The following is a 16,439-nucleotide window of genomic DNA, read 5'->3' on the forward strand; positions in this document are numbered from 1 at the left end:
AAAACCCTATAGGACTGTTTTACTCTATCCTATAGCGCTGGCAACCCTGGTAGGCTAGTGGTTAAGTGCTACTGAAAACCCCAAATAAACACTCCTTCCCCCCTTTGTCTTGTCAACCACAAGCTTGTTTTAAGCAGCATTTCTCAGGAGGCAGCAGCAGGTAGTGGCTCCATCCACTGAACTGGCCCAAGCTACACCTTGAAACATGCACAGATTGAAGACATCATGTCTTCCAACCGGCCCACCCCCCCACTGGACCCGACTGTCACCAGAAGGAGTGATATTTCCCAGTCCATGATTTTACCCGATTCCATTTTAGAAGCGAGAGGTCCCACTACATGCACATCCGGCGGAAGATGATTTAGTATCCGGACCCCCAAATATGGACATGGGAGGGCTAAGGGCGGAAAGTTCCGGGTACCAAACCCAACCCCCGAAGCCATTGGAAACAAAAAGCTCCCCAGCACGCTTAGAGAGGGAGCACGTGGCCTTATGGTTACTAGATCCCACGCGCTCCTTGTATGAGCAGACAATAAACTTGCCACTTAGGTTCCCTTGCAATCAGTGTCCATCTTATTTCAATCGATTAATAAGACAGGACAAGAGCTCAAGTGGCGTTTGGTTACACTGGGGCTGCTAACCAAAAGGTTGGCAGTTCAAATTCACCAGGCGCTCCTTGGAAACTCTATGAGGGCAGTTCTACTCTGTCCTATAGGGTCGCTATGAGTCGGAATCGACTGGACAACAGGTTTTTTTTTTTTTTGGTTTAGGATGACAAGAAAACTTGCATCCACCTCAGTACAGTGCTTTCCCAGAACTAAGAGCTGGTTTCCATATCCCACAAAGGGAAACTAGGATCATTAGGTGAAACCTCTTATAGCAAACATCCCTGATAGAGGTGAAATCCTAACTTCCAGACTTCCTCTCCATGTCTCTCTTCATAATGTCCTTGGTATCTGCTATAGACTTTGAGACATTAAGATGGGAATGAGTGAGGTGGGAAAGGATTATGAAAGATAAAGCTTTCTTGAGAAGGAAGTTAACCTAAATTAACCTTTGTCAGAAATATTACCAGATAATAATAGGAAAGCTTATCGCCAAAGAAACTTTGAAATAGACCAATCGTTGAAGGAATATCTCATAACCATTAATTATGTGAACACGTGTCACTCCAAAGCCCTTCTCTCTACCATTACTGGCACTGCGAAGCAGTGTCACAATCTTCCTCTGCATCAATTATTAATACTTTCTACAATGTCCACAGGCACCATTAACTCTATCTTAAGTCTCTACTCACTCCCCGCCATGGCCTAATTCAGTATTTTTCAAACTACAGGTCACAAACCATAATGGGTCACGAAATCATTTCGGTGGGCCACAAATTAATGAAGCACAATGAAGTAGAAAATATCAAGGTGTTTTATACAGATCTATTTCCTATCACAACAGAAGCTCTTAGTACCAATGCTGCTGACACCTCTTATGCTCATTATCCAATATTTACGCAACTCCAAACCTACAAATTCATACTTTGGTCTGTGCTGCTAGGGCTGGGACTCTGCAAACTGTATTTCTCGATTGCTAACTGGCTTCCTTTTAGGTTTTGCCAAAAGGGGTGCTATACCTCCCCCCGACAAAAAACAAAAAAACTGTTGCCGTAGCGACCCTATAGGACAGAGTAGAACTGCCCCATAGAGTTTCCTAGGAGCGCCTGGTGGACTCGAACTGCTAACCCTTTGGTTAGGAGCCATAGCACTTAACCACTATGCCACCAGGGTTTCCAGGGGGCACTGCAGAAAGACTAAAAGGCAAAAGGAGGGAACAAGGGATTTGTTACTTCCTATTTGCCTGCTGTTACTCTCCACGGAGCCCCAGAATGGGCCTTTACTTCGCTGGTGGTGGTTGGTTGATACCATATTTTCAGAAAAAGCTCCATGAAGCCCATCAAAGATATGAACACCACCTGGACAGTACCACCTCCTCTAAAGTCTGAGAACCAGGCCTACGAAGCCATCCTCCAGACCCCTGGGAAACAAACGAAGATAGTGCCCCTTTCTCAGGTCTCAGTACTAGCTCTAACAGGCCCTTCCTCAAAGTGCCTGGATATCAGCCCTGGGTGGACAGCATCCCTTCCTTTGAGGTCTGAGTCACAACTTTTGGAGGCCACTCTTCCAAGTCTGTAGGGTACCAGAGCCAGATCAGCATTAGCTCCTCAGAAGTCCGGCTATCAGCTCCACGAGACCCCTTTTCTGAGTCCGAAGTTACCAGCATGACTTGGGCAATACTTTATCCTCTCTGATCCAGAACCCAGATCAATGAGGCCCATGGTGAGAGTTTCTAGGTATGATAACCCCAACCTCTTTGTTCCCCCTAGCCTTACGGGGAACTTAGCTGCTTTCAACAAATCCTACCTCTGTATACCTCAGTGTTGTTTTGCCTTTTCAGTCCTCTAATACCTTTACACAAATTCCCTATGTTTATTTCTCTTGGCTAGTTTCCCTTTTCTGGACTCGATACCAGAAGTGATCACAAGATGGACAAATAAAATGAGAATCTGGGATTGGTTTGTACGTGTCTTTGGCCTTAAGCACAGCACTGAACTCCTGTCCAATGGGGAACTGGCATGTAGTGGCATCACAATTAGCTAAGTTACCACCCATTATTGATTGTGATGAACTACCTACTGAAGCAATGTGTAGGGGGACCAAGTGACTGCTGTGATGATGGCTATAAGTACTTCAAGGACTGTGGGAAGGCATGACTATATTTTCCTGTACTAGAGAATTTACATGATGAGGCTCAAAGCTCTAAATTCTCAGCATAGAGAACTTACACTGGTGGGCCTAAAAGAATCTCATTTCTTGTAGCCAAGGGCGGGCCCACTTCACTGAAAACCAAAATTTAATTGTGAGGGTTGCAGAATTACAATGTAAATTAAACACACAGATTGCTAAGACTCTCATGTGAAAGTTAGGGCATTGAGAATGAAAGGAAACTTGAGATATGGACTGGACAGTTCCAGGTGGCCAACTAAGACTCTAGAACTGCTTGAGTATCCCTGAGCATCCTTACCAGTGAAAGCAGCCAGAGCTCCCCTATATGAGAAATCAGCCACCCCTAGTTTGAGACCCTGTAATAACCTCTGCCACCGCTTAGTGTCTCTAGATGCAAACAAAAATCAGATCCCAACATGCTCCACAGAGGCAAGTTAAAAGACTAAATTGGGAGGAAATAATGTCTACTCCAAAATAATTGCAATATTTTACTAATTTATATTGGCAGAGACCTGGGGAGTATATGAGGAAGTGAATTCCAGGAGTGTTAGAATGTGGTTAATAGAATAAACACTGAATTAGGCTGACTTTACTATCTTGGGTGCACTTACCAGAGACTGGATTTATTGTGCTGGCTTGCACAGTTGGAGACAGACCTATAGGTTTACATGGCTGGCTGAAACTTGGACACCACAGGGGCTTAAATTCAATGAGGTTGAGATGCCAAGACTTCACTCACATAATGTATAGGAAAAAAAATCCAAGGGCTTAGAGAAATCAGAATTTTGGTATGGGCTACAGGAAGGAAGGGCTAACCAGAATGTTTGAGCCACAGGGGTCTTTAGGAAAGGCTAATAGTTCATAATAATGCTCTAAGTCCATGGGTCACCTACTTAAATATTACTTGGCTTACAGAATAGGGAAAACACCAGGCTGGGTGAAAAAATTCCCTCTACCAAAATAGTCACAACCTCTCACCCAGTTTCTAGACTAAGCCAATTTACAGATGACCCACAGTCCCTTGACTGATGAAGAGGCTGAGTCCCTTTGAGGAATGATCCTGCAACACAGCTTCAAGTATATCCTCGGTATCTGCCAAAACTTTGATTTCTGAGAGTGACGGTGCAGTGGCGGAAGTGAAATACCCATCTATATCAGGAATTGCTAGACATGTGTCTGAATTGATTCTAGTTCTTGGGGACTCAAAAACACTACTGTAGCCCACTATTCAAATTGGAAGCTTATGGTAGTTCAAGGAACAAATGTAGTTTTGGCTCAAAACTGTTTAAGAGTGACCTCAATAGGTCTGTGGGCCCTCAGTGGGAGTATCGCCACCGTTCCTGAATTCATAAGTGTGATACTCCTGCTCAACAAGTGGCAAAATCCCTCGATGACTCCTTTATACATAGTGTGGTATCTATTTTGGTAGGGATGGTCACATACGTGACCCTCATTCTCTCTACCCAGCTTTCAAAAGAGAAACTTAGATTAACACTGCATGTTTTGGGGACTGCATAAGTTAGTGCCATCATCAAAGACTACAAAACAGAGGTGATGATGCCTATGACATCTACTTTTAATTCACATTTTAAACATGTGCGAGGTAGGAACATCATGTAAAATGACTATGGACTATTCTAAATTTAACCAGAAGATGACTGTAATCACATCTATTGCTTCAGATGTAGTTTTTTTTTTTTAATTGTACTTTAGATGAAGGTTTACACAGAGCAAATTAGTTTCTCATTAAACAATTAATACACATTGTTTTGTTGCATTGGTTGCCACCCCTACAACATGCCACCACTCTTCCTTTCTCCATCTTGAGATCCTCATTGCCAGCTTTCCTGCCCCCTCCTGCCTTCTCGTCCTTGCCCTTGGGCTGGTATGTCTATTAGTGTCATTTTGTTTTACGGGCCTGTCTAATCTTTGGCTGAAGTGTGAACTTCAGGAGTGACTTCAGTACTCAGTTAAAAGGGTGTCTGGGGACCATACTCTCGGGGTTTCTCCAGTCTCTGTCAGAGCAGTAAGTCTTCTTTTTTTTTTTTGTGAGTTAAAATTTTGTTCTACATTTTTCTGCAGCTCTGTCTGGGAACCTCTATTACGATCCCTGTCAGAGCAGTGGGTGATGGTAACCGGGCACCATCTAGCTGTGCTGGACTCAGTCTGGTAGAAGCTGTGGTGCTTGTGGTCCAGTAGTCCTTTGGACTAATCGTTCCCTTGTGTCTTTGGTTTTCTTCATTCTCCCTTGCTCCAGACAGGGTGAGACCAGAAGATCTTAGGTGGCAGCTCACAAGCTATTAAGGCCCCAGACACTGCTCATCAAAGTAGGATGTACATTTTCTTTGTAAACTATGTTATCCCAATGGAGCTAGATGTTCCCTGAGACCATGGTCCCCAGCCCTCAGCCCAGTAATTCGCTCCCTCAGGGAGTTCGGATGTGTCTGTGGAGCTTCCATGACCTTGCCTTGATCAAGTTGTGCTGGTTTCCCCAGTACTGTGTACTGTCTCACCCTTCACCAAAGTTATCACTTATCTACTGTCTACTTAGTGTTTTTCCCTCCCCATCACAGCCCTTCCTTGTAACCATTCTTTTTGTGTGTAAACCTTTTCATGAGTTTTTATAATAGTGGTCTCAAACAATATTTGTCCTTTTGTGATTGACTTATTTCATTCAGGGTAATGCACTCCAGATTGATCCATGTTGTGACATGTTTCACAGATTCATCATTGTTCTTTATCGTTGAGTAGTATTTCATTGTGTGTATGTGCCATAGTTTGTTTATCCGTTCATCTGTTGATGGGCACTTAGGTTGTTTCCATCTTTTTGCTATTGCAAATAATGCTGCAGTGAACATGGGTGTGCATATGTCTTTTTGTGTGACGGCTCTTATTTCTCTAGGATATATTCCTAGGAGTGTGATTGCTGGATCATATATTTCTATTTCCAGCTTTTTAAGGAAGCGCCATATTGTTTTCCAAAATGGTTGTACCATTTTGCATTCCCACCAGCACCGCATAAGAGTTCCAATCTCCCCGCAGCCTAACATTTGTTATTTTCTGTTTTTTTAATTCACACCAGCAATGTTGGGGTGAGATGGTATCTCATTGTGGTTTTGATTTCCATTTCTCTAATGGCTAGCGATCACAAGCATTTCCTCACGTATCTGTTATCCACCTGAATGTCTTATTTGATGAAGTGTCTGTTTATTTCCTTTGCCCATTTTTTAATTGGATTGTCTTTTTGTTGTACAGGTGTTGAATTTTACCTACAGATTTTAGAAATTAGACCTTTGTTGGATTTGTCATAGCCAAATTTTTTTTCCCAGTCCATAGGTTCTCTTTTAACTCTTTTGAGGGAGTCTTTTAAAAAAAAAAAATTTTTTTTTTTTGATACGCGTTAGTGTTTAATTTTTAGGAGATTCCACTTATCTAGCTTATGTTCTGGTGTTTGTGCACTGTTAGTTATGGTTCGTATCCTGTTTATGACGTGTACTAGGGCCGCTAGCATTGACCCTGTTTCTCCTTCTATGATCTTTATAGTTTTTGGTTTTATATTTAGGTCTTTGATCTATTTGGAATTAGTTTTTGTGTGTGGGGTGAGGTATGAGTTCTATAGCATTTTTTTTTTTTTGCAGATGGACATCCAATTTTGCCAGCACTATTTGTTAAAAAGACTGTCTTTTCCCCATTTCATGGACTTTGGGCTTTTGTCAAAGATCAGGTGACTGTAGATGGATGGATTTACACATGGGTTCTCAATTCTGTCCCATTGGTCAATGTGTCTGTCATTGAACCAGTACCAGCCTGTTTTGACTACTGTAGCTGTAGCATAGGTTTAAACTCATAATCTACGACTACGCTAGTCAAAGGCCTCCTATTTTATTCTTCTTCAATAGTGTTTTATTTATCCAGGGCCTCTACCCTTTCCATATAATGAGTAGTTTTTCCATCTCTTTAAAGAATGCTGTTGGTATTTGGATCGGGATTACACTGTATTTGTAGATTCCTTTGGGTAGAATTTGACATTGTAACAATGTTGAGTGCCTATTCATGAGCATGTATGTTTTTCCATTTATGTAGGTCTCTTTTGGTTTCTTGCAGTAGTGTTTTGTAGTTTTCCTTGTATAGGTCTTTTACATCCCTGGTTAGATTTATTCCTGTTTTTTTTTTTTTTTATACTTTTTATTGTGCTTTAAGTGTAAGTTTACAAATCAAGTCAGTCTCTCACACAAAAACTTATATACACCTTGCTACATACTTTCAATTACTCTCCCCCTAATGAGACAGCCCGCTCTCTCCCTCCACTCTCTCTTTTTGTGTCCATCTTGCCAGCTTCTAACCCCCCCACCCTCTCATCTCCCTTTCAGGCAGGAGATGCCAATCAAGTGTCCACCTGATCCAAGAAGTTCACTCCTCACCAGCATCCCTCTCCAACCCATTGTCCAGTCCAATCCATGTCTGAAGAGTTGGCTTCGGGAATGGTTCCTGTCCTGGGCCAACAGAACGTCTGGAGGCCATGACCACCAGGGTCCTTCCAGTCTCAGTCAGACCATTAAGTCTGGTCTTATGAGAAATTGGGGTCTGTATCCCACTGCTCCCCTGCTCCCTCAGAAGTTCTCTGTTGTGTTCCCTGTCAGGGCCATCATCGGTTGTAGCCAGGCACCATCTAGTTCTTCTGGTCTGAGGATGATGTGGTCTCTGGTTCATGTGGCCCTTTCTGTCTCTTGGGCTCATAATTGTGTCCTTGGTGTTCTTTATTCTCCTTTGATTCAGGTGGGTTGAGACCAATTGATGCATCTTAGATGGCTGCTTGCTAGCGTTTAAGACCCCAGACGCCACTCTTCAAAGTGGGATGCGGAATGTTTTCTTAATAGATTTTATTATGCCAATTGACTTAGATGTCCCCTGAAATCATGGTCCCCAAACCTTTAGGGGCTATTTCAAATGGTATCATTTTCCAGATTTTCTTTTCGTAGTTCTCTTTATTGGTGTAAAGGAATCCAACTTACTTTTAAATGTTTATCTTGTATCCTTCTACTCTGCTGAATGTTTCTATTAGTTCCAGTAGTTTTGCTGTGGAGTCCTTTGAGTTTTCTATGTATAGTATCATATCATCTGCAAATAGGGACAGTTTTACTTCTTCCTTACCAATTTGGATGCCCTTTATTTCTTTTTCTTGCCTTACTGCTCTAGTTAGGACTTCCAGCACAATGTTAAATAGGAGTGGTGATAAAGAGCATCGCTGTCTTGCTCCTGTTCTCAAGGGAAATTTTTTCAGCCTCTCTCCATTAAGAATGATGCTGGCTGTTGTTTTTGTATAAACCAAATCCCATGCGATCGAGTCAGTTCCAACTCATAGCGACCTGTAGGACAGAGTAGAACTGCCCCATAGAGTTTCCAAGAAGTGCCTGGTGGATTCAAACTGCCGGCCTTCTAGTTAGCAGCTGTAGCACTTAACTACTACGCCACCAGGGTTTCCTGCTTTTATATAGATGCCTTTTATTATGTTGAAGAATTTTCCTTCTATACTTATTTTATTGAGAGTTTTTATCAGGAATGGCTGTCAGACTTTGTCCAGTGCCTTTTTTGTGTCAATTAAAATGATCATGTGATTCTTTTCTTCTTTTTAATCACGTGGTGGATTACGTTGATTGATTTTTCTAACACTGAACCATCCTTGCATACCTGGTATGAATCTCACCTGGTTGTGGTGTTATTTTTTGATATGAGGTTGAATTTTGGATCTATATTCATGAGAGGTATGGGTCTCTAATTTTTTTTTTTTTTGTGGTCTTTGCCTGGTTTAGGTATCAAGGTTATGCTGACTTCATAGAATGAATTCAGAAGTATCCCTTCCTTTTCTATGTTCTTAGTTTGAGAAGTACTGATGTAAGCTCTTCTCTGAAAGTTTGGTAGAATTCTCCAGTGGAGTCATCTGGGCCAGGGAGAGCTTTTTTTTTTTTTTTAAATAACCTTTGTAATCTCATCTCGTCATGGGCCTGTTCTGATTTTCAACTTCGGTTTGTGTTAATGTGGGTAGGTAGTGTGTTTCTAGAAATTTGCCCATTTCTTCTAGGTTTTCAAGTTTCTTGGAGTATAGTTATTCTAGTTCTCTATTATGATCTTTTTTATTTTAGTTGGGTCTTTTGTAATGTCCCCCCATTTATTTCTTATCTGTGTTATTTGTATCCTCTCCTGTTTTCTTTTTCTTTCTTTCTGCCAATTTGGTCAATGGTTTGTCAATTTAGTTGATCCTTTCAAAGAACCAGCTTATGGTCTTTTTGATTCTATTATTCTCATATTCTCTACTTCATTTACTTCTGCTCTGATCTTTATTATTTCCTTTCTTCTGGTGGCTGTGGGCTTCTTTTGCTGTTCTCTTTTGATTTATTCCAGTTGTATTACTAACGTTTTGATTTTGTCCCTCTCTTCTTTTTTGATGTGTGCATCTATTGCTATAAATTGACCTCTGAGCACTGCCTTTGCTGTGTTTCAAAGCTTTTGGTATGATGTGTTTTCATTTTTGTTTGATTCTAGGAATTTTTTATTCCATCTTTGATTTCTTCTATTACCCAATGGTTTTTAAGCAAGTTCTTATTCAGTTTCCATGTATTCAACTTTTTTTTTTTTTTGCTCTTCCTGTTATTAATTTCTACTTGTATAGCATTGTGATCAGAGAAGATACTTTGTATAATCTGAATGTTTTGGATTTTGTTGAGGGTTGCTTTGTGGCCTAAGATGTGGTCTATTCCAGAAAATGTTCCATCTGTGTTGGAAAAGAATGCCACTTTTGTTCTGTCAGGTGGAGCATTCTATATACACCTATGATTCGAGTTGGTTGATTGTGGCCTTTAGATCTTCTGTACCTTTGCTGAGTTTCCTTCTAGATGTTCTGTTGTTTACCAAAAGTGGTGTGTTGAAGTCTCCTACTATTATTGTAGAACTGTTGATTTCTCTTTTCAGTGCTGTTACAGTTTGTTTGCTGTATTTTGGAGTCCTATCATTGGGTGTGGAAACCCTCGTGGCATAGTGGTTAAGTGCTACGGCTGCTAACCAAAAGGTTGGCAGTTCGAATCCACCAGGCGCTCCTTGGAAACTCTATGGGTCAATTCTACTACATCCTATAGGATTGCTATGAGTCAGAATCGACTCAAGAGCAATGGGTTTGGTTTTTTTGGACATTTTCTTGGTTCCTCTTACTCTCTTGTCCTGAATTCCTTTTATTTTCTCTTCTGTTTCTTTCATTTTTGTAGATTTTGTGTTTACTGAGACTTTATGTTTTTCTTTATTTTGATGAGTAGGTTTGTTAGCTTTTGTTGTGGTTACCTTGAAATTTACCCCTACCTTCCTAAGTTTGAACCAGTCTTTTAATACTTGATATCACCTTGACTTCCTCTCCATTTGAAGGTTCTATTTATACCTACACTCTTTATTGCATTCACTGTTCTGATGTTGTCATTTACAGATTAACCGCTCCGGTTCCCTGTTGTAAATTTTTTAGTTTTGTTTTATTCTTGAGAGGTCATTACCTAGGTTGATATCTGGCTGGTGCAGTCCTGTGTCCTAGATTCAGGCTGTTGTCTGATGTCTAATCAAAGGATTCCCTTTAATAATTCTTGTAAGTTTGGTTTAGTTTTTACATATTCCCTTAATTTTTGTTTATCTGAAAATGTCCTGATTTTGTCATCATATTTCAGTGAGAGTTTGGCAGGATACATTATTCTTCATTGGCAATTTTTATTTCAAGGTTTTATATATGTCATCCCATTGCCTTTCTGCCTGCATGGTTTCTACCAAGTAACCAGAACTGAGGCTTGTGGTTTCCCCTTTGTATGTGACTTCACTTTTTCTGAGCTGCTCTCAGGATTCTTTCTTTGTCTTTGGTTTTCAGTGAGTGTGTTTATCGTATGTATTGGCAATTTCCTTTTGGGGTTTATCCTATACGCAGTTTATTGAGCTTCTTGGATGGTCAGCTTTTGAACTTTCATGATATTAGAGAAGTTTTCTGTCAGCAAATCTTCAACGATCCTGTGTTTTCTGCCTGAACTCTGATCACATGCAATTATTTGCTTTTGATTTTATCCCACATTATTCTCAGGGTTTCTTCATTTTTCTTCATTCTTTCTGGTTTTTTCTCAAAGTGGTATCCAAGGATTTGTCTCGGTCCTCTTTCCACTGTTTCAAATTTGCTGCTAAAAACCTTCTATGGCACAATCAATTTCTGAAATCTTGTTTACCTTTTGGATTTCTAACTGCTTTTTTTGTTTTTGTTTTTTTTTTGACTCTTTGTTCCTGAATTATTTTCCTGGGATCTTCCATCGTTTTGTGTTTTCCATGATTTTGTCTGTATTTTCCATTATTGTCTATTTTTTCCTTATTTTTGTCTGTGATTTCCTTCATCTCTTGGAGTGCTCTGAATATTAGAGTTTTGAATTTCCTATCCGGTAGTTCCAGTGCCTTTTCTTCTACTGTAAGATCATCTGGTGTTTTATTTTGGACTTTTTCTGGAGCCATCCTGTCCTATTTTATTTTTAATGTTTTGATATTGTTTGCTGTCTTCAGGACATTCAGGAATTATTTTCTTCATTTATTGATTGTAGATTTGATTGTTTCATTCTGCTTTTTTGTTTTATTTGGTTACGTCTGTGCAGGTGGGTTGGGTGTTCTTTGTTGTTTGCTTGTCTGTGGGCATGATACTTCTCACCACCCTTTGCAGGTGGGCAGGGCCAGTTATCAGCTATGGTGCATCAGGGCAGCTCCAGTGGTGGGGGAGGAGCAGAGATAGGTCCTTCATGGCACATACTGGGGCTGACAGGGCAGAGTCCAGGAGGCAATGCAGGGTGGTGTCCAGTGGTTTGCCCCTGTGCTCAGGGGTGCAGTGCTCAGCACATGGTGCAAATAAGCAGGAGGGAAGGAGGAGGATGTGATTGTTTGGAGCTTAGTGGGCGTGGGAAAGAAGTAATAATGGCTGAGAATTTTCCAAAATTACTGACAGAAACCACACTACAAATCCAGAAATTTCAGAGAACACCAAGCAAGATAAATACCTCCCCCCCCCCAAAAAAGCTACACCTAGACATATCATCCTCAAACTGCAGAAAACCAAAGACGAAAAGAAAATCTTAAATGAAGCTGGGGGGGTAGGGGCATCTTACCTACAGAGGAATAAGGAGGATAAGAATTACATCGAACTTCTCATCAGAAACCACGCAAACAAGAAGAGAGTGGAGCAAAGCATTTAAAGTGTTGAAAGAAAAAAACCCACTAATCTAGAATTCTGCATGCAGTGAAATGATTTTTCAAAAGTGAAGGAGAAATAAAGACTTTCTCAGACAAACAAAAATCGAGGGACTTTATCACCAGTAGACCTGCCTTGCAAGAAATGTTATAACAGAAGTTCTTCAGTGAGAAGGAAAATTATACAGGTCAGAAACTCAGATGCACATAAAGAAAGAGTGTCTGAGGAGGAATAAATGATAGGATACAAGGGCAATACAGTGGAGAAAGGCCTTGAAACAATTGGACACCACATGCCTTAATCCACACCTTAATTCATACCTTAATCTGTATCTCATATCCTTTTAAAAGCAACAACAATAATTCAGAATGGATCACAGAACTAACTGTATATCCTCACAAACAAACCCACTGCCGGGGAGTCCATTCCAACTCATAGCGACCCTATAGGAAAGAGTAGAATTGTCCCATAGGGTTTCCAGGGCAACATTTTTTGTTTTGTTTTTTTAAAATTTGAATCTGAAGAGTAATTGGGAATTCTTTTTTTTTTAATTAATTTTTTTATTGTGTTTTAAGTTATAGTTTACAATTCAAGTCAGTTTCTCATACAAAAACTTATACACACACTGTTAGTTGTTCTCCCTACAATGTGACAGCACACTCTTCCTCTCCACCCCATATTTGCTGTGTCCATTCAACTAGCTCCTGTCCCCTCCTGCCTTCTCATCTCGCCTCTGGACAGGAGCTGCCCAATTAGTCTCATGTATTATTTACTTGAGCCAAGAAGCACACTCTTCACCAGTATCATTTTACGTTTTATGGTCCAATCTAATCTTTGTCTGAAGATTTGGCTTTGAGAACGGTTTTAATTCCGGGCTAACAGTGTTTGGGCCATGTCCTCTGGAGTCCCTCCAGTCTCAGTCAGACCATCAAGTCTGGTCTTTGTACTAGAATTTGAGTTCTGCACCCTACTTTTCTCCTGCTCCATCAGGGACTCTCTGTTGTGTTCCCTGTCAGGGCAGTCACTGGGGTAGCCAGGCACCATCTAGTTCTTCTGGTCTCAGGCTGATAGAGTCTCTGGTTTATGTGGCCCTTTCTGTCTCTTGGGCTCATATTCTCTTTGTGTCTTTGGTGTTCTTCATTCTCCTTTGCTCCACATTGGCTGGGACCAATTGATGCATCTTAGATAGCCGCTTGCTAGCTTTTAAGACTCCAGACGCCACTCACCAAACTGGGATGCAGAATATTTTCTTAATCAAAGCAGCTTTTTATGGACAGACTGCCACATCTTTTTCCCATGAAGTGGCTGGTGGGTTTGAACAGCTAACCTTTCAGTTAGCTGCTGAATGCTTAACCACTATACCACCAAGGCTCCTTCTGTACATCCTAAGGCTGTGGAATTTCCAGAAGAAAATATAGGAGAAAACATTTATGACCCTGGGTTAGGCAAAGATTTCCTGACTATGACAACAAAAGTATACTCCACAAAAGAAAAAAAAAAAGATGACGCATTGGACTTCATCAAAACTAGGAAATTCTACTGTTCAGAGGACATTGTTAAGAGGGGGAAGATGAGCCACAGACTAAGAGACGATATTTTTCAGGGCACATATCTGATAATGGACTTTTATCCAAAATTAGGAGTCACTGGGTAGTGCAAATGTTTAATGCACTCAGGAAAAAAAAGGAAAATGAGCTACCACAAAATTCGTAAGTTCAAGTCCATTCAGCAGCACCTTGAAAGAAAGACCTGGCAATCTACTGAAAAATCAGCCATTGAAAACCCTATGCAGTACAGTTTTACTCTGACACACACGGGGTCACCATGAGTCAGAGTCGGCTTGATGGCAACTGGTTTGGTATGTTTGTTTGTTTATCCATAATTTATAAAAATTCTCAAAACTCAGTAATAAAATCAGTCAGCCCGATTTAAAAAATGGGCAAAGGATTTGACACTTCACCAAAGAGAATATATTATGTCAAATAGGTATATTCAGAGATACTCAACAATATTAGTCATTAGGGAAAAGGGAATTGAGACTATAGTGAGATACTACTGTATACCTATTAGAATGGTTAAAATTAAAGAGACTAAGCAGAACAAGTGTCGATGGAAGAAAAAAAAAAAAAAAAAAAGGCTATGTATTTCCATCTTGTTTTCTCAGGAGGCCAGCCACCATGCTGTGAAGAAGTCCAAGGAGATCACTGGGAGGTCCACATGGAGAAGTACCAACATTCCCTAGCAAAGCCTCATATGAGATTTCCAGTCAACAGCCAGCATCAAACTGCAGATGAACTGCACTTATATGCATTGCTTGGAGCAAACACAAGCCATTCTCCACTGAACTCTGCTCAAATTGCAGATTCATAAGCAAAATAAATGATTGTTGTGGTTTCAAACAAAAAATTGCACAATGTATGTTCCTTTGTATAAAGTTAAAAGAGCTAGAAAATATCCTAGTTTTTCAAAATTAAAGATTAATCCTCTAAATAGTCCAAGGTTCAAACAAGAAATCAAAATGGATAAGGGAAAATATTTGGGGATGACTCCTACTGAAAATGTTAGTCGCCATCTAGTCACCACCCCTGACACACAGCTTATGGCAACCCCATGCACAAATGGAATGAAATACTGCCTGGTCCTGTGGAACCCCCATGGTTTGCTGCATATCAGTTCTCTTGTGATCCATAGGATTTTCAGAAGTAGATCACCAGGCCTTTTGACCTAGTTGATCTTAGACTGTAAACTCCAATGAAGACTGCTCAGCATCACAGCAACACTGACAGGTGGTAGCTGCGCATGAGGGCCATTGATCAGGAATCAAACCCACATCCTGGAGAATTCTGGACAGATGGTAGTGTAAGCAGGACTAGGCTCCGACCCTTTCTCACAAGTACACCAAGAAATACCAGAAAATTGTGCAAAGCCTTGAGGGACTGAATTGGTGAGCAGAAGATAGCAGTAGGAACTGCAGATGGACATGAGTCAATGAAAACCTCATATAACAGGAACACTGGCTTCTCCCACCATCCTCGTCATGTGGGCTGCCAGGTGCTGGGACCTAGGGAAGTGGCCCCAGTAAGGGATTCTGCTCTTCCAGCCAACACATTCCCTGCTTGTGCCAAGAGAAAGCTTCTGCTCTAAAAGCAAAACACAGCTGGCCTCCCTGAGGGTCTGTTCAGAGTGCTTGCCCCTTCCTGAACCAAGCAACTGTTGGCTGCTACAAACTACTACTAGGGCAACAGAAACCACCTCATATGCATGCCCCCCCTGCAATGGCGCCTGCTCCTACAGCTAACACACTGCCTGCCTGTGCACAGGAAAAGCACTGTAGCTCAGGCTCTGAAATGAAAAGGACGAACCTCCCTGGAGGTCTGTTTGGGTCTGCCTGTCCCTCCTCCTCTGGTTGGCACTGAGGACTGCTGACAGAATCTTCTGTGAACTAGGAAGTGGGTGCCTTAAGTAGAGCCTTTGCCCTCAGCCAACACACTCCTGCTCCAGCTCTGAAATTTAAATCGATCTCCCTGGGGGTCCAGTCAGGTCTGTCTGCCCCTTGCCCTCCAGCTGGTGCCGAAATTGCTGACTGAGGCCGCTATGAGCTGTGGAAATGGGTGCCTACGTGGAGCCATGCCCCCTGCCAGTACTCAGCTTACCCTGAATTCAGGCTCCAGGGGGTCCGTCTAGGGAGTGCCTACTCCCCCTCCCCCGGCATGCAGCAAAGTAGGCCTGTGCTTCCCTTGATTGCCAGTTCAAATATAAGTGGTCCCACAAAGAGCAGGAAGGAAGCCTAGGGCAAAACCTGAGGGCAGCACCCAGCCCTGAAGGGGGCTCATTAGGGGTGGAATTTCTAACTGAAAATGTCACAGGAACAAAGCAGGGGAGGGAGCAATAACCAAAGACAGAAGACTTCACCTGCTGTGGGCAGATGGATTAGTGCATATCTCTTCTGAATGGCAGTGCCCTCTAATGACAGATTGATCAGTGTGTATTCCTGTCGTGTTTGGGAGACAGTGCAAGTTGAAAACCAATATTTGGAACTTTCAAATCCTAATTAAAACAGAGAGGGAAAGAGAGTGAGTGGTTAAGTGAGATCTGAACCCTCTGCTTACCTAGTAACTTCTTGCAGAAAGTTGTTGTTAGGTGCCATGGTGTCAGTTCTGACTCACAGCAACCCTATATACAACAGAATGAAACTGCCTGGTCCTGCAGTATCCTATAATCATTGCTATGTTTGAACCCATTGTTGCAGCCACTGTGTCAATCCATCTCATCAAGGGTCTTCTTCTCTTTCACTGACCCTCTACTTTACCAAGCATGATGTCCTTCTCCAAGGACTCGTCCCTCCTGATAACATGTCCAAAGTATGTGAGATGAAGTCTCACCATCTTTGCTTCTAAGAAACATTCTGGCTGTACTTCTTCCAA

The 16,439-nt window shown here is 41.5% G+C and overlaps 2 protein-coding genes across 4 annotated transcripts in view; both read right to left on the reverse strand.

Annotated features, from left to right (window-relative positions):
* LOC126083877 (disintegrin and metalloproteinase domain-containing protein 20-like) overlaps positions 1–16,060 on the reverse strand; it is a 28,100-nt gene extending 12,040 nt beyond the window's left edge. The window contains exon 1 of the mRNA XM_049897955.1: positions 1–16,060. This exon is cut by the window's left edge and continues 12,040 nt beyond it. The gene's annotated coding sequence lies outside the window, so the exon portion shown is untranslated.
* Positions 1–16,439, reverse strand: part of MED6 (mediator complex subunit 6) — a 179,123-nt gene that overhangs the window by 106,573 nt on the left and 56,111 nt on the right. The window lies entirely within an intron of this gene.

This window comes from Elephas maximus, chromosome 10 (assembly GCF_024166365.1).
Source record: "Elephas maximus indicus isolate mEleMax1 chromosome 10, mEleMax1 primary haplotype, whole genome shotgun sequence".
NCBI classification, from domain to species: domain Eukaryota; kingdom Metazoa; phylum Chordata; class Mammalia; order Proboscidea; family Elephantidae; genus Elephas; species Elephas maximus.